This window comes from Orycteropus afer, unplaced genomic scaffold (assembly GCF_000298275.1).
Source record: "Orycteropus afer afer isolate SDZICR_OR568_19922 unplaced genomic scaffold, OryAfe1.0 scaffold00046, whole genome shotgun sequence".
Lineage (NCBI taxonomy): Eukaryota > Metazoa > Chordata > Mammalia > Tubulidentata > Orycteropodidae > Orycteropus > Orycteropus afer.
Window position 1 is genome coordinate 11,402,133 of NW_006921633.1, and position 13,690 is coordinate 11,415,822.

The 13,690-nt window shown below is 42.4% G+C and overlaps 1 protein-coding gene and 1 non-coding gene across 2 annotated transcripts in view; both read right to left on the bottom strand.

Moving 5' to 3' along the window:
• BCL11A (BAF chromatin remodeling complex subunit BCL11A) overlaps positions 1 to 13,690 on the bottom strand; it is a 109,946-nt gene that overhangs the window by 69,030 nt on the left and 27,226 nt on the right. The gene's annotated exons all lie outside the window — the stretch shown is intronic.
• On the bottom strand, positions 11,583 to 11,687 carry LOC122149775. The gene has a single exon (XR_006163322.1). It is a non-coding gene; the product is annotated as a U6 spliceosomal RNA (small nuclear RNA).

Consider the following 13,690-nt stretch of genomic DNA (forward strand, 5'->3'; position numbering starts at 1 on the left):
CCTGTGGAAACTAAAGCTCCCAATAACTTCATTTTGCTTATCTAATTTAAGATGGTTTCAGTAATGTAGGTACTGGGGAATTTCTGTGTTACTTTAAGTTGGTTCACAGTCTAGTGATGTTCACAGTCTGATGAAGATGGTTTATTTTCTTTCAGCTTCTCAACTATGAGTCACCTTTAGTGGAGGGCTAGGAGAACAGGTCGGCTGAACTGTAATACACACCTAAAGTGAAGAAATATACTTGACTGGATGGCCCACTCATACAGGCAGCCATGTTGGATGATACTCTTAGACATCTCAGAAATTAATCTTATCCAAAAATGAAACCCCAGGGCAACAGCTGACAAGTCACATTAACTACAACATCACCTCCAGTCATCCCTGAGAAAGGACAATCTACATAACAGTCACCCTTTGGGGAGAGTTTCAGGGATGGAGAGGACTCACCACCTTACCAAAATCCATGGACCTTAGAGATTTTGAGGGGAGATGAAATACTCCCTCTTTCTCATCTAGCACAACTCTTAGGAAGGCTCACCTCTGGGATTAGGATAACTAGAGCAAGGGACTCACATGGTTATCAGATTTGAGGCATGCTCTCACAGTGCTTCCGTCCCCAATCTATACAACTCTCCAAGATGGTGGAATGTGGGAAAAAGAGGGGAGAATTTAGCCCTAGGAGTGTCATTAACCAGACTTCCACTTTCTCAGGGGCCTTTACTTCCAAGCAGTGAGGTAGATGCTGTATTTACACCTCCCTCGAGTCTACTCTGCCAAAGAAGCCAGAGTCCACATATTCTAAAACCAACCACCCCATAGGAGCACATTTAGCAGGTGTGGGTTCTGAATCAGCCTCCAGCGAAAGCTTCTGCTTCTTCTCTATCTCTGGAATACATCTTCAAGTCCTGCTGGGATCCTCTCCCTGTCCTGGCCTCTCCTTTCTGGCTTCTCACACCTTTCCAAGGGCCCGCTGCCTACTCGGTCTCCCCACTCTTACCACAACAGAATAGGATCACCACTGGCCAGGATGAAAACTTTTTTCATTGTCCTGGGGGGAGGAAAAAAAGCCTCTCATCACTCCATATCCGGGGAAAAAAAGAACTAAGACAGCTTTTGCCTCAATAAGCCAGAGATTCACCACCTTCCACAAACAGGCGCTCCATGGAAGAGAAGCTGTCCTGGCTTGTTTCCTGGTGTAGGAAACACCCTGGTCTGAGTCAAGAGACTTGGATTCGGTTCCACTACCAGTACCAGTGGCTGTCGAGTCAACTGACTCATGGTGAGCCCATCTGAGTCATAGTAGCAAATCCGTAGGATTTTCAATGACTAATTTTTCAGAAGCAGATTGCCAGGACTCTCTTCTGAGGCACCTCTGGGTGGACTTGAACTGCCAACCTTTTGGTCAGCAGCCAAGTGTGTGAACTGCTTTCACTCCTCTAGTTCCACTACCTTGAATTCTCCAAGTCCGTGGTGCTACCCAAAGAGGGATGCAGGAAGGAGGGAAGAGGAAAAGTGGCCAAACTGGCTGACCCAGGTGCAGGCCATAGCGGCAGAGCCCAGGGACACCTGCCCACACAAGCTATTTCCTCCTATACTTGTCCAAGAACACTTCCAGCCAGCAGTGCTTCTAATGGATCTCCAAGAGGAATGCTTTCCGGCTGGCCACCTCCAGGGGTGCAGGTAGGAACACGGCGAAAACTAAAACAAGAAAGGCTGCAGCCGAACTAGAAGGCAGTGAGCTGTCTGGGCCGCTGACAAGATAGCAGTTGCCCTGCTGAGCAACCCATTTCTGGACTTCAATAGCAGGCTATCTAAAAATAAAGCTAAATTTGGATTTCTTTTCCTTTAAAAGAAATCAGAGTTAAACAAATAGATCTAGTCAGTCCAAATCACTCCCTTCACTCCATAACGAAAAAGGTGACATGCCGTAAGAGCTGGTGAATTCTGCTGATAAGAGAGTATTTCCCTACTCAAATATCAAAGATCTTGCACATGCACGTACTAAAAAGAGAGAGAAAAGAGTCACCTTTTAAACTTAACCCAGAGCCCAAAAGAGAGCATACACAGGCCCTTTTGAACCATGGAATACTCCCTTTGGTGAGACAGATTCTAAGCTGTTTACAGGAGGTAGTTCCCAGCTTCTCACACCCCCAGAGGATCCCCAGGCTCCCTGTGTGGGCCTAGCCCTCATTCATATGACTTCCAGGTAAGAAGGGGCAGAAGCTTTGAGCAGAGAGCTCACTGCCTGGCCAGGAGAGGAGGCAGTGCCTGTGGAGAGAAGGCCCCAAGGATGCCTTCCCCAACCCCAATCCTATCTCCACAGAGAGAAAGGGGAGAAATCAATTCACCCAGCCTGGGTACCTTTCCATGCCAAGGAGCTAAGGAATCCAATTCAAAACCTGATCTCTCAAGTCTTACTTGGACAGCCTGCACAAAGTATGACTTAAATAGCATATACAGACCAGTGTTACATAGGCACCATGAAAATACAAAAAATAAAACATGATTTCTGCCCTCAAAAGGGCTATAATTTTAGGAGAAGAAAATACTAATACTGCCAAAGAGGCAAGGAGGTCGCATCTTCTGACCTCCTCTAACCTAAGAGGAAGACAGAATCACCATCAGCAGCCCAAGGCCTATTCCTCTGAGGCCAGACATGCTGCCTCCCTCCAGCCCTTTCACCAACCTTTCCTCCCGCAGAACACACTACCTCTCTGCTGGATTCGATAATTTGCTGCAGTGGCCACACAGAACTCAGAGATTATGGGGTTTATTAGGAAAGTACCAGGCTATAATTCACATTCAGGAAAAACGTTCAGTCTCTCTCAGCCTGCCATCTCTCAGGCAACAGTCTCTCTCCCAGCAGTGTGTGTGTCTCAGCGTCTCTCAGCAATGTGTGTCTCTTGGTGTCCCTCTCTCAGCAGCATGTGTCTCTCAGTGTCTCTTTCTCAGCAGCGTGTGTCTCTCAGGAGCACATTTCTCTCAGCAGCACGTCTTTCTCAGCTAGCAGTCAGAGAGACTCCTCCTGCCTCTAGGATGGCTCCTTTTGAGCCTGGCAGAGTGGCCAAACAAAGCAATCATAACATCAGAATTCTAAGCACCTGAGAGAGAGTGAACTTCTCAGAACATTGCTGTGTGCCACTTGCAACAGAAATACCACAGGTGGATAACTTTAACAATCAGAAGCTCCTCAGTTGCTCATGGCAACTTCTACCACAGAGTTTACAAAGACTTATGGCTAGAAAAGCCATACCAGGTAACTTACTACACCACAAATACCTACAAGGTAACATGAATAATACTGATCCCCTTCTACATATCCTCAAAATGGAGTACAGGGGTTGGAGTCATTATCTGATAAGGTCAGGCTTTCCCCAAGCCCAACTGTGAAATTTTCTGTTACTCAGAAATACATCCCATGGAGACTGGTCCAGAAGGAGAAACAGAAACAAGTACTCAGTAAATGTGCATGGAACCAGACTTCATCTTCGTTCCATAAAACATAGTCCAGGGCTCTCAGGCAAGGAGAACATCATTGTAGACAGGGGGAAAAAAAAAAAAACACCCAGCTGCCCTTGAGTCAATTCTGACTCATGGCAACCCCACGTGTTTCACAGTAGAATTGTGTTGCATAGGGTTTTCAAGGGCTATCTTTCAGAAATAGATTACCAAAGCTTTCTTCTGAGGAACCTCTGGATGGATTCAAACCACCAACCTCTCAGTTAGTATTTGAGTGCTTAACTATTTACACCACCCAGAGACAATTTGGTAGACAGAGGGCATATATAAACAGGTAGCAAGGGTCTGACACAGAACCAGCTCCACTCTTCTACCAACCCTTGATCACTCAACTTCCTGACTCCTCCATTTCTGGCCCTAACTTGAGATGAGGCAGAAGTTCCCAGGCCACTCAGCTCACTGTGAGGTCATATTGTGAGCATTACCAAGTCATTGCTGAGTTGGACAAAACAGAAAGTGAGCAAGTCTGCCCAAGAAAGATCCATCAGGGGATGTTCTCTAGGCTCAACTGGGCCAACACTCATGGAGTCTAAAGGACAGGCAGCCCCTCTTCTCACCCCCCTCCATTTTCTGTCTTAATTGAACTAGGGTACACAAAAGAGAGGCCAGAATTGAAAACCTCGCCTTGTGGCTATAAGCCGGCAATTACTCATGCCACATTTGTATACTCTGAAATGCTTTCCCATGTCTGTAATGCTTTTCATATCATCCTACACACTGTCACCTCTCTTCAACCCAGTACACAGAAAAGATATGCTTATTACGTATATTTAGGTTTTGTTTTACTACTAAACATAATGACCAACTCCTATTATTATAGCACAGGTTTTGCTGGAAAGTCTAAAAAGACAGGGAATCTGGGCCCTGCTCCGTCAAAACCTTTGTTCTACAGATGTCAGCAGAAAGTTATGAACAGCTTGCCCCCGCAAGCTAAGTTACTGAACAGTAAGTGAGGCAAGAAAGGCCACTTGCTGCATTTCTCAGCCTTCATGAAGTTGTCACAGGAAGGGGAGCCAAGAGGGACCAGGCACCTTCAGAGACAGGATTATAATTCTCAGTCACCTGGTGAGGTAGAGAGGTGGTCAGGAAACCAATGACGGAGTAGAAAACTAAGTTCAATATGGGCAAAGGACACAGCACACCATCTGGGAAGAGAGAAATGTGGCATCAATAAAGTTGGGAGTGAAGGGTTAACTGCATGCATACATGGCTGCAAAAGATCTAGGATTCCTAATGGACATCAAGCTGAGCATAAGTCATCCATGAAGCACTGTTTTTGTTAAAAAAAAAAAAGCAAGGCAGATACCTGAATGCAGATATAGGAGTAAGGAATGTCTTGCCATTGTACTTTGTAGTAACCAGACAAATGTTTGAATACAACATCTGGGAAATCAGAAGGTTCTAAAGAGAGACACAAAAATAACAGAGTAAAAGAAATAGGTTGATGAGTTCAAGTTCAGGGAATAGACATTATTCAGGAAGGCACAGCGGCAGGGGGTAAAGAATTTTAAAATATAAGAGGTTTCTTCCCAGAGCTGGTCATGAGATACTTTGTCTTCTCTGGAATGACGAAGAAATGGGTTTAAATTGAAGCATAAGCGATTTAAGGTAGACAAAAGGAAGGATTTCCTGCTATTGAGAGATGACTTTTAAAAATAGAACCAGTGGTGGAGGAAGAGTTGGGCTGGACAAGTCCACCCCTGAGAGGGTACAAGTTCCACCCCCAAGGCCCAGCTCCATCTACCACACATATCTACCCCCTATGCATGCATGCAGTCCAAACCTCTGAACAGTTGTACTTTTGGAGCACAACCAGGAAAGGCGGTGGAAAGACCTGCCTGGCACAGCACAGAGGAAACAAGAAACAGAATGAGGTAAGATGAAAGGACAGAGCAACCTGACCACTCTGCAATGGCACTCACTGTTGGGTGTTTTGTTGTTTGGGTTTTACCATGGGATCCCTTGGTTAGCATTGCCACAAGAGCGTCTGACTCTTAATCAACAAAGCTCCAGTTCTGAAAAGTATTCTAACAGTCATACATACAAGCACTGGGATTAGCATAAGTTTCTTGGCAGAAGCACAGTAATGCCAGCCCTGCTCCTTCTAGAGACTGAGTGAGTCTGGAGCCTGGGCTCTGACCATTTCTATCACTGCCTAGCAAGTGATCTCATCTGTAAAATGAAAAGTATAAAACAATATGGCTTCATGATTCTAGTCTACATAGAAGATGCTCAATAAACATTTGCCTAATGATCTCTTCTCTCCTCCGCAAAAGAAAATGTCCATACTCAAAGACTTATATGTTCTTCCATGATGCCTCAGATACTTTTGTCCTTTAGAAGAATAACAAATATCCTTGTCCTAAAAGTCAATTTTAGGAGAAGAGGTAAATTGTTCTAAAACATGTTAAAATAATTACTAGGATTTGACTGTGACAAAATATAAAATTACATTCAGTCTCTTCTCCATTCAGACTCCCTCCAACAAGGTTAGCCCTTGTTCCCTCAGCATCTGCTAAATACCACATAGCACAAGGCATTTTAGGTGAAGGAGGCAGGGGACAGCCTGCCGTGAGGTGGCTCCAAAGAATTTTGTTACTACTTCTTGGCATTGAGGTTTAAAAATTATTTACTTTGTAAATGTCTATGTTAAAGCAGATTCTAGAATATGTCTGTAAAGGCATTCCAACTCACCTGAACCTCAATGTGCTTACTTGAGTAGAGAGTCTGGGGCGAGGTCCTGCCAGAAACTGGGCATCCCTCATGACAATGTCAGTTTCTCACATGCAGGGACATAGGGAGTCAAGGTGAGAACCATCACACTAGATCTGAGAAGCACCACACACCAGATGGCTGAGAGAGAGCACACAAATCCATGGAGAGTAGAGGAGTTAGAGCTTTAAAAGTCTTCTAATCATTATGGGGTTTCCTTCAAAGCCCATCCAGAACCAGAATTTGAGAGGGCATCCTAAGGATTCAGAAATTACTATTCAAGCTCAAGTCAAGCTGGGTGGACCCCATCAACGTGCTGCTGCTCAATGGACAAAGATCAAACATAGTTGTTCGCAGCAGTATTTCATAGGGCTGCTTGTTACTGGCTTTCTGTCATTCAAGTTGGGACCTGAAGCCACAGAACACACCAAATCTGTCTCCCTACAACCGACAGCAAAAGAGGAGTTCATCCTTTAAAGGCGATATGACAAGCATCACTCAACCCTGGAGAGAAAATGAAGTGGTATTTTTCAATCCTAGCACTAGCAACAAGGAGGGAGTCTCTGATAGGCAATACCAATCCAAGAAGTCTCTCTTCTCCCAAGTATACTAAGACAGGTGCTATGGAAAAGTAGGTGTGAAAGTGGGGCAAAAAGGGAACCCAAGCAATGTGTGTGCTCAGTATATGGGCGTCAGCATCTTTAAAGCATTTTGCAGCCTTTTTCATTCTATCACCTCCATATTGAGAGACATAAAACACAAAACATTACACCTGTCAGGTGCTGTGCCTGGAACTATCTCCAGGCAGCTGAAAGTCAATATATCAGACTTTTAACGATGTGAAAGTTAAAGATTAAAAACATGTTGGAACGCTACTCTTTGCAATGCCAAAAATATGCCTAACGAGAGATGGGCATGGAACGTCATACAAGAAAGATGGCTGCACTCATGCTGCAGACAAAAAGCAAGGTCCTCACTACTTTCTTCCTTTCCTCCATTCTTTCTGAGGGAAATTCCTCCTGAAATCTGACATGCTTTGCAACTGCAGTAAGTTAACTACTCAAGAGAGTGAGGTTGAAACCACTGGAATTCTCTGCAGACTTCTGAGGCCAATTTGGTTCTGACACGTGAGGGTGAGAGCCACTGGTCCAGGCACTCACGTGGGCATGGGAATGTGCTCTGCACACCAGAGCTCCAGATCACACTCTGGACTCTGCTGAGTTACTCCAATGACAATAAAAGTCCACTGAAAGCAAAGAGATACTTTTCACAGGGCTTTGCCATTTGCCAATCTATAACTTAAGAATGTATGGCTTTACTTGACTGTCTCTTGACATAGAATATTAAAAGTTGCACCTACTAAATCTCCCCTGCCTCTGGCAGGAGAATAATGTCACTGGTAAGCAATTATTGGACCTCCTTCAAATAACTCAGCTTAAATTTTTATTTATGATTGTACCCTTTTATGTGCAAATTTTTATATGGTATAGGGTTATAGTTTCCTTTTTCCAGAAACTGAAAAATTCAAAAAGCCTAAGATAACACAATATACCTTAAACAGATATCATATGATTGGGAGCCAAGGGGGGGGGGACTTGCAAAATTATTTATGCAGGAGTATTAAAAATTTCCTCAAAAGTTCCCAGGCAAATGGGTGCCTCTTTAATTTTCACCCTTACAATAAACTCTTCCACAGGTTTTGTTTATTTTGAGGAAACATTTCACTTTTTTTTTTTCCAAGACATGAGGTGTGAATGATGCAAAACAGTATTTGGATATGTAAACTGCATTATTTGCATAATGCATTACTAATCAGAGAATATAAATTTGGGAGTCTGAGGAACTGAAATCAAGTGCCACAGAATTTTTAAAAATCTAGATTTTAAAAGTCAAGAGCATCGCCCTTTGGTAGAATAATGTACACATTTGCATTCCATTTATGAGAAAGAGAAATTATCCCCACAGAGTTTTCTGAAGAATTTTAAATAAGTGGCCTTTGATGTACACTGCCTCGCTCTGACTCAACATTATGCGGGATAAAGGTCCTAAATTCACAGACATAACCACAGAAACACCAAGGAGAGTAAAAATACTTGCATCAAAAGAGAAGCCCTCCCTCCCCACCTCCATGTTGGTCAGTCTGCTGAATCTATAGGAGTTGGAGTTGTGAAACAGGGCGGAGGGACAGCCCAATCCTCTGCATCTGATTAACTTGGTCACCACATTGCAATGAGCTGGAAACTAACTACACATTTCTCCCATTGGTTTCCACTGGTGTTTTCATGCCAGTTCCGCCCCTCCTTTGCAGAGAAGCCCTATGATGGATGTGAAGGCAGCAGAAAGAAGAAACAAATATTCCAGCCTTTGTATACACCCTTTGTCAACCAAGCACCATAAAATTAAGTTTGAGAAACTATTTGTCTAAACATATACTTTTTGGGGAATAGATGAAATGGGGAGAAGACCCAAAGCAAGTGTTGCTTAGTGGTCAAGCTTCAAAAATGGCGCCGTCACTATTTTCACAATGGGTCCTATCAGGGCCCTAATGTCCCAAGAGTCATCTGCACGCTCAGAACTACCAAACGTACACATGCAAGTGCATGCACATATGTGCAAACACACACACACACACACATACACACACGCACACACAGGCCAGTCCTTAAGGGTGCCAGGTTACATTTCTACAACAGCTGCTCCTATTGTCTACTGCCAGTGAAGCCAAACCAGCCTAAAATTTAATTTAATCTGTTGTAAGCCCAAGTGTCAGGCACTTAGATGGCAGCTAAAAGCGCCACTCTCAGATAACTGAGTGACACTTGCTAATAATAGCCTCTGCATGAAGCAAGCTGGAGCGGACATTTTGTGAAACCAGAGGGACCTGTGCCTGGGAACAGCTTGGTGAGGCTGGTCTCAGCTTCCAGGCAGCAGAGATGGCACAGACCAGCCCACCCTGGCTTCTCTGTGACTGGCTACCCTAAGATCACTGGTGACCTCTCTTTCAAGCTACACAGCTACAATCCTGGCCTTTGCTAAACAGGAAAACAAAATGCCCCCGGACAGCTCTGCAATCATTACACCATTCTCTTTTCACATTTCAGAGGAGTGTCCCAGGCCTCCCTTATAAGGGATACTGTTTAATGCTTGATTGTGCTTCTTGTCCCCTTCTTCCTTGGAGGGTGGTCTCAGGCAAACCATCTTTCTCTAATGATCAAGACTCAAACAGCCAAAGGAAGGACCAACGGCTTTTCCTCATCAATACTACCAAGTAAGTGAGCACTTCTCACCTGCTTCTTCCCAATACCCATCACCACAAAGAAGCGTAGAAGCTGACACTGGAATTCAAATTCTACCTCCAACTCTTCCTTGTGCACTGAAACATCATGGGGTCTGAATTCTTCCAGGAGAATGGGGGAATGGTGCCCAACACAAACTCCAAGACAATTCCCTTAACAGTGAGCCTTCCAGTTACCAGACTTGAGCTCACAGGTACTTTCTTCCCTATAGAACACCTGCCCCCTTGCTATCTCTGAGCCAAACCACTGGTGAACGAGGCCATTTTGCCCTCTACCCGTCAGAGAGTACCCTTATTTTCTGGAAAATCTCAACTACATACAAATGTAGAGAGAGGGGTATAAATAAATTCCCAAGTACACATCATCCAGCTTCAACCACAAGCAACTCACAGCTCATCTTTTTGATCTGTAACCCTATTGCCTCCCCGGCCCATTGATTACTTAAATCCCAACATTTCATCAATATATTTCAGAAAATACTTTTTAAAGGTAAGGATTCTTAAATAAATAAATAAATAAATAAATCATCATACCTTTTAAAAACAGGTGACAACAATCCCTTATCATCAAATAGAGGAATTAGTTTAAATGCAGAAATACTTCTCCCCATCTAGGTCATGCTTTGGAGGCTCCCATCCACAAGGTTCAAAACAGAAGCTACCAAGAAAAACATTTGGAAAATTGCACTCCAAAGGAGGACCAGGGAACTTGTCACCTGACACTTCAGTCAAAACTGCTCCTGGTAGTCCCTTGCCCTATTTGGGGCAAGAGTGAATGCTATGTGAGGTCCTCATCCTTCTCACTTCCCTGGGCCATGAGTTTCCTCACTCCCCTCATGTGTCCCATCACCATCTCAAGCATGTGCGCTCCCAGTGTTTAGAACCAGTATTTATTTTTCTTCGAAGAAGTATTCTCCTGGACGGCTCTGCAAAAAATTCATTCACAGAGCATGTCTTGGATATACAGCTGACTAGATATGTCAGTTATATTCCAAATGGGTTTTCACAGGTCAAGGTTCTGCAGGCAAGAGCAAATACTATTTTTAGACACGATAAGGTCACAATGCTTTTAGAGACAGTGAGGTCTACAATAAAACCTATTGATCAGCCTCTGGAACTAGTACTCCAGAGAGACACAGAGATTGAAACAAAAATTGCCTGGCTGTTTTCTCTGTAGACTCAGTGGGTAAAAGCTTGTTGGACTTAATATCTTTCAGGATATAAAATAAGTAAGAAGTAACTGTGTACAGATTACTGAAGTCCATTTAACAAGATGCAGAGACAGGTCACACGAAATGTACTTATGGCAGAACTCTCAAGCAAGGTGGCTTTGAGGCAACAAGTGCTGCAGCCACCGAGAGAATGAAGACAAGGCTGCTCAGCTCAGTGAAGGCAGCAAGTACAGTCTGCCCTAGTGATCTCTGCTCAGAGCTATTGTCCCTAAATTTACAACTGTGTCCTTCAATCCAGAACAGATTCTCAGAACAAATAGCATGAAGACATACCTACCTAAGTCAGAATTTGATGAAAACAGATATTTATAAGGACTTTTTTTAATGGAAACAACCCTCTCATCAACAGATGAATGGATAAACAAAATGTGGCATATATATACATGTACATATATTCATATACATATATATGTGTGTGTGTATACATATACATGGGAGCTCTGGTAGCATAGTGCCTAAGGCACTTGACTGCTAACCAGAAGGCTGACTGTTCAAACCCACCAGCCACTCCTCGGAAGGAAGGTTGGGCATTCCTACTTCCGTAGTGATACTGCCTCAGAAACCCAAGGAGGGGTCGCTATGAGTCGGGGCCGACTCGATGGCAAGCAACAACAACAACAACAAACATATACACACTTATATATATATACACATACACATACACACACACACACATATATATACACACATTCACATCACACAAACAATGGAATATTATTCAGCCATAAAACCAAAACCCAAGCCCGTTGTTGTCAAGTCAAGTCCAACTCATGGTGACCCAATGTGTTACAGAGTAAAACTGAGTTTCATAGGGTTTTCTTGAAAAAGATATGGAACGTTTTGCAAAGTTGCAATGCCATCCTCAGACAGGGGCCATGCTAATCTTCTCTGAATCACAGACAATTTTTTAAAAAAGAGTTCTATACTGACTTAGTGGAACCATAGTAAATAAAAGTATCCACGTGTTTGTACATGCATGTACTGCATATATGTATATATGAACAAGTATGCATATATATGCATACAGATGTATTACATGTGTGTACATATATACATATCTATGTACATATGTGTTTGTATGTATGTAATGCTTAAGAATTTTGTTTAAAAAAGGAGGTAATAAGCTTTTTAAAGGTGCAGCACACAAGACACCTGTAAATGAAAATCATTCACTGCCAAGTGAAACTTGAGAAATAAATTTAGAAAATATACAAACACACAGGAGCCCAAGCAAATAAATCACCAGGGCACAGACGCCACTGGAAAGTTATTTAACTAGTCCAAAGGTTTGTGAATTTACCAAGGTTTTAGCAACAAACCCTAAGTAGTTTATTTAGGTCAAATAGGAGCTTTAGGCAAAAACTTGATGGCAATGGACTATCACTTCTTAAACTTCAGCCAGAGATCTAAAACTCTGAAGTCAATTATGTCCCCATAAATACCTCTCCATTATCAGCAGTGCTTTATTGTTTTGGAGATTCGGAACCACAGGAACTAGTGTGAAAACTGCAGGTATCTTCATTTATCATCTGCTCCCATTTCACAGCCCAGTTTGCAAACAAAATATGCCATGGTAAACATAATCCATATATCACATTGACACAGCTGACCCCATTAGTGAGCCAAGACTGTCCTAGCAGCAGCATCCTATCATACATTAACAATACAATGGCTGATACATTTGCACATACAATAAGGAGTGTTGGGGGGTGGAGAATATTGGGCTGTGGAATCCTAAACTTCATGTCTGAATATATATTTGCCATCTCTTTGGCATGAATGTTATCAGGCTTTCTCTTCAGGTAATAACCAAAGGGGGAAAGCAGAGCCTCTGGGTGGCTGCCATTCATTCATTCTGTCCATTATCATCCTTTGGGCTGGGTTAGAACTAAACTTTTTGTTTTCCTTGTTTTGTTTTGTTTTTTGCCCAGAGATAGGAAAGTATACAGAATCTGAAACCGCTGGTTAGCAAAGCACTCCTAACACAAATCCCCAAAACATTATCAAAGAGTAGTAATTTTAATAAATTATTATTTTTTTATTGAAGCTATAGATCTCAAAAGTGCCTGTGTCCTACAGGAAACACCAATTTCACAACTGGTTCATTTTCCCTCTTATTCTCAGTCCATGGGATAATAAAAGAAAATTTTAGATAATCATTATCCAAAAGAGAGCTTTGAATGCTCTTTCTCAGCTTGCTTTCTGAAAACATCATTTTACATCTAATTTAACAATACATATAAATTGTATTTGCTGGACAGTGCAGAAAACAGAAATAACCATGTTAAAAGTCAACAGAAAACATCAAGTTTGGAAAATGGGTTGCAAAGATCACGTGTCCCAGAGCAGACCATATGCTTTTATCTACATGATAAATAAAAAAAGAACATTTTCCCTCAACTTATGCTACATTCAATACTAACAGAGGGAGAATTCTAAAACATGCCGCATCAAGTGCCTTTAACAAGAAAGAATTCAGAACTCCAAGAATTCAGAATATGTAGGTATGACCATACACAGATGCCAATATTTGAGGAAGAGAAAGAGGAAAAATATCACTCACGTCAGTCCGTTCATTGAATTTAAAATACCTGGTTCTTTAAATTCAACTGATTTCTTTTTCAAAAGTATTTCTATTTTAACATAAAAGCATGCTTGTAGAATATACACATTACATTCTTTGGAGTTTGTTTCAAAAAAATATATAGCTTATAACAATTAAAAAATGGAGAAATTTTGTAAGGTTGGGAACTTCTGAGAACTACCACCATTCCATTATACCATACTTTGATTTTGCTTCCAATAATTTGAAAGCCTAGTTAAGCTTTCTGCTGAGGGATTATGAATGAGCTCAAGCCTTAATCACCACCATACTTTCCATCTTTGAGACCAATCAAGAAAAGATGCTGCCCTCTTTGCAAGGGAGCTCTGT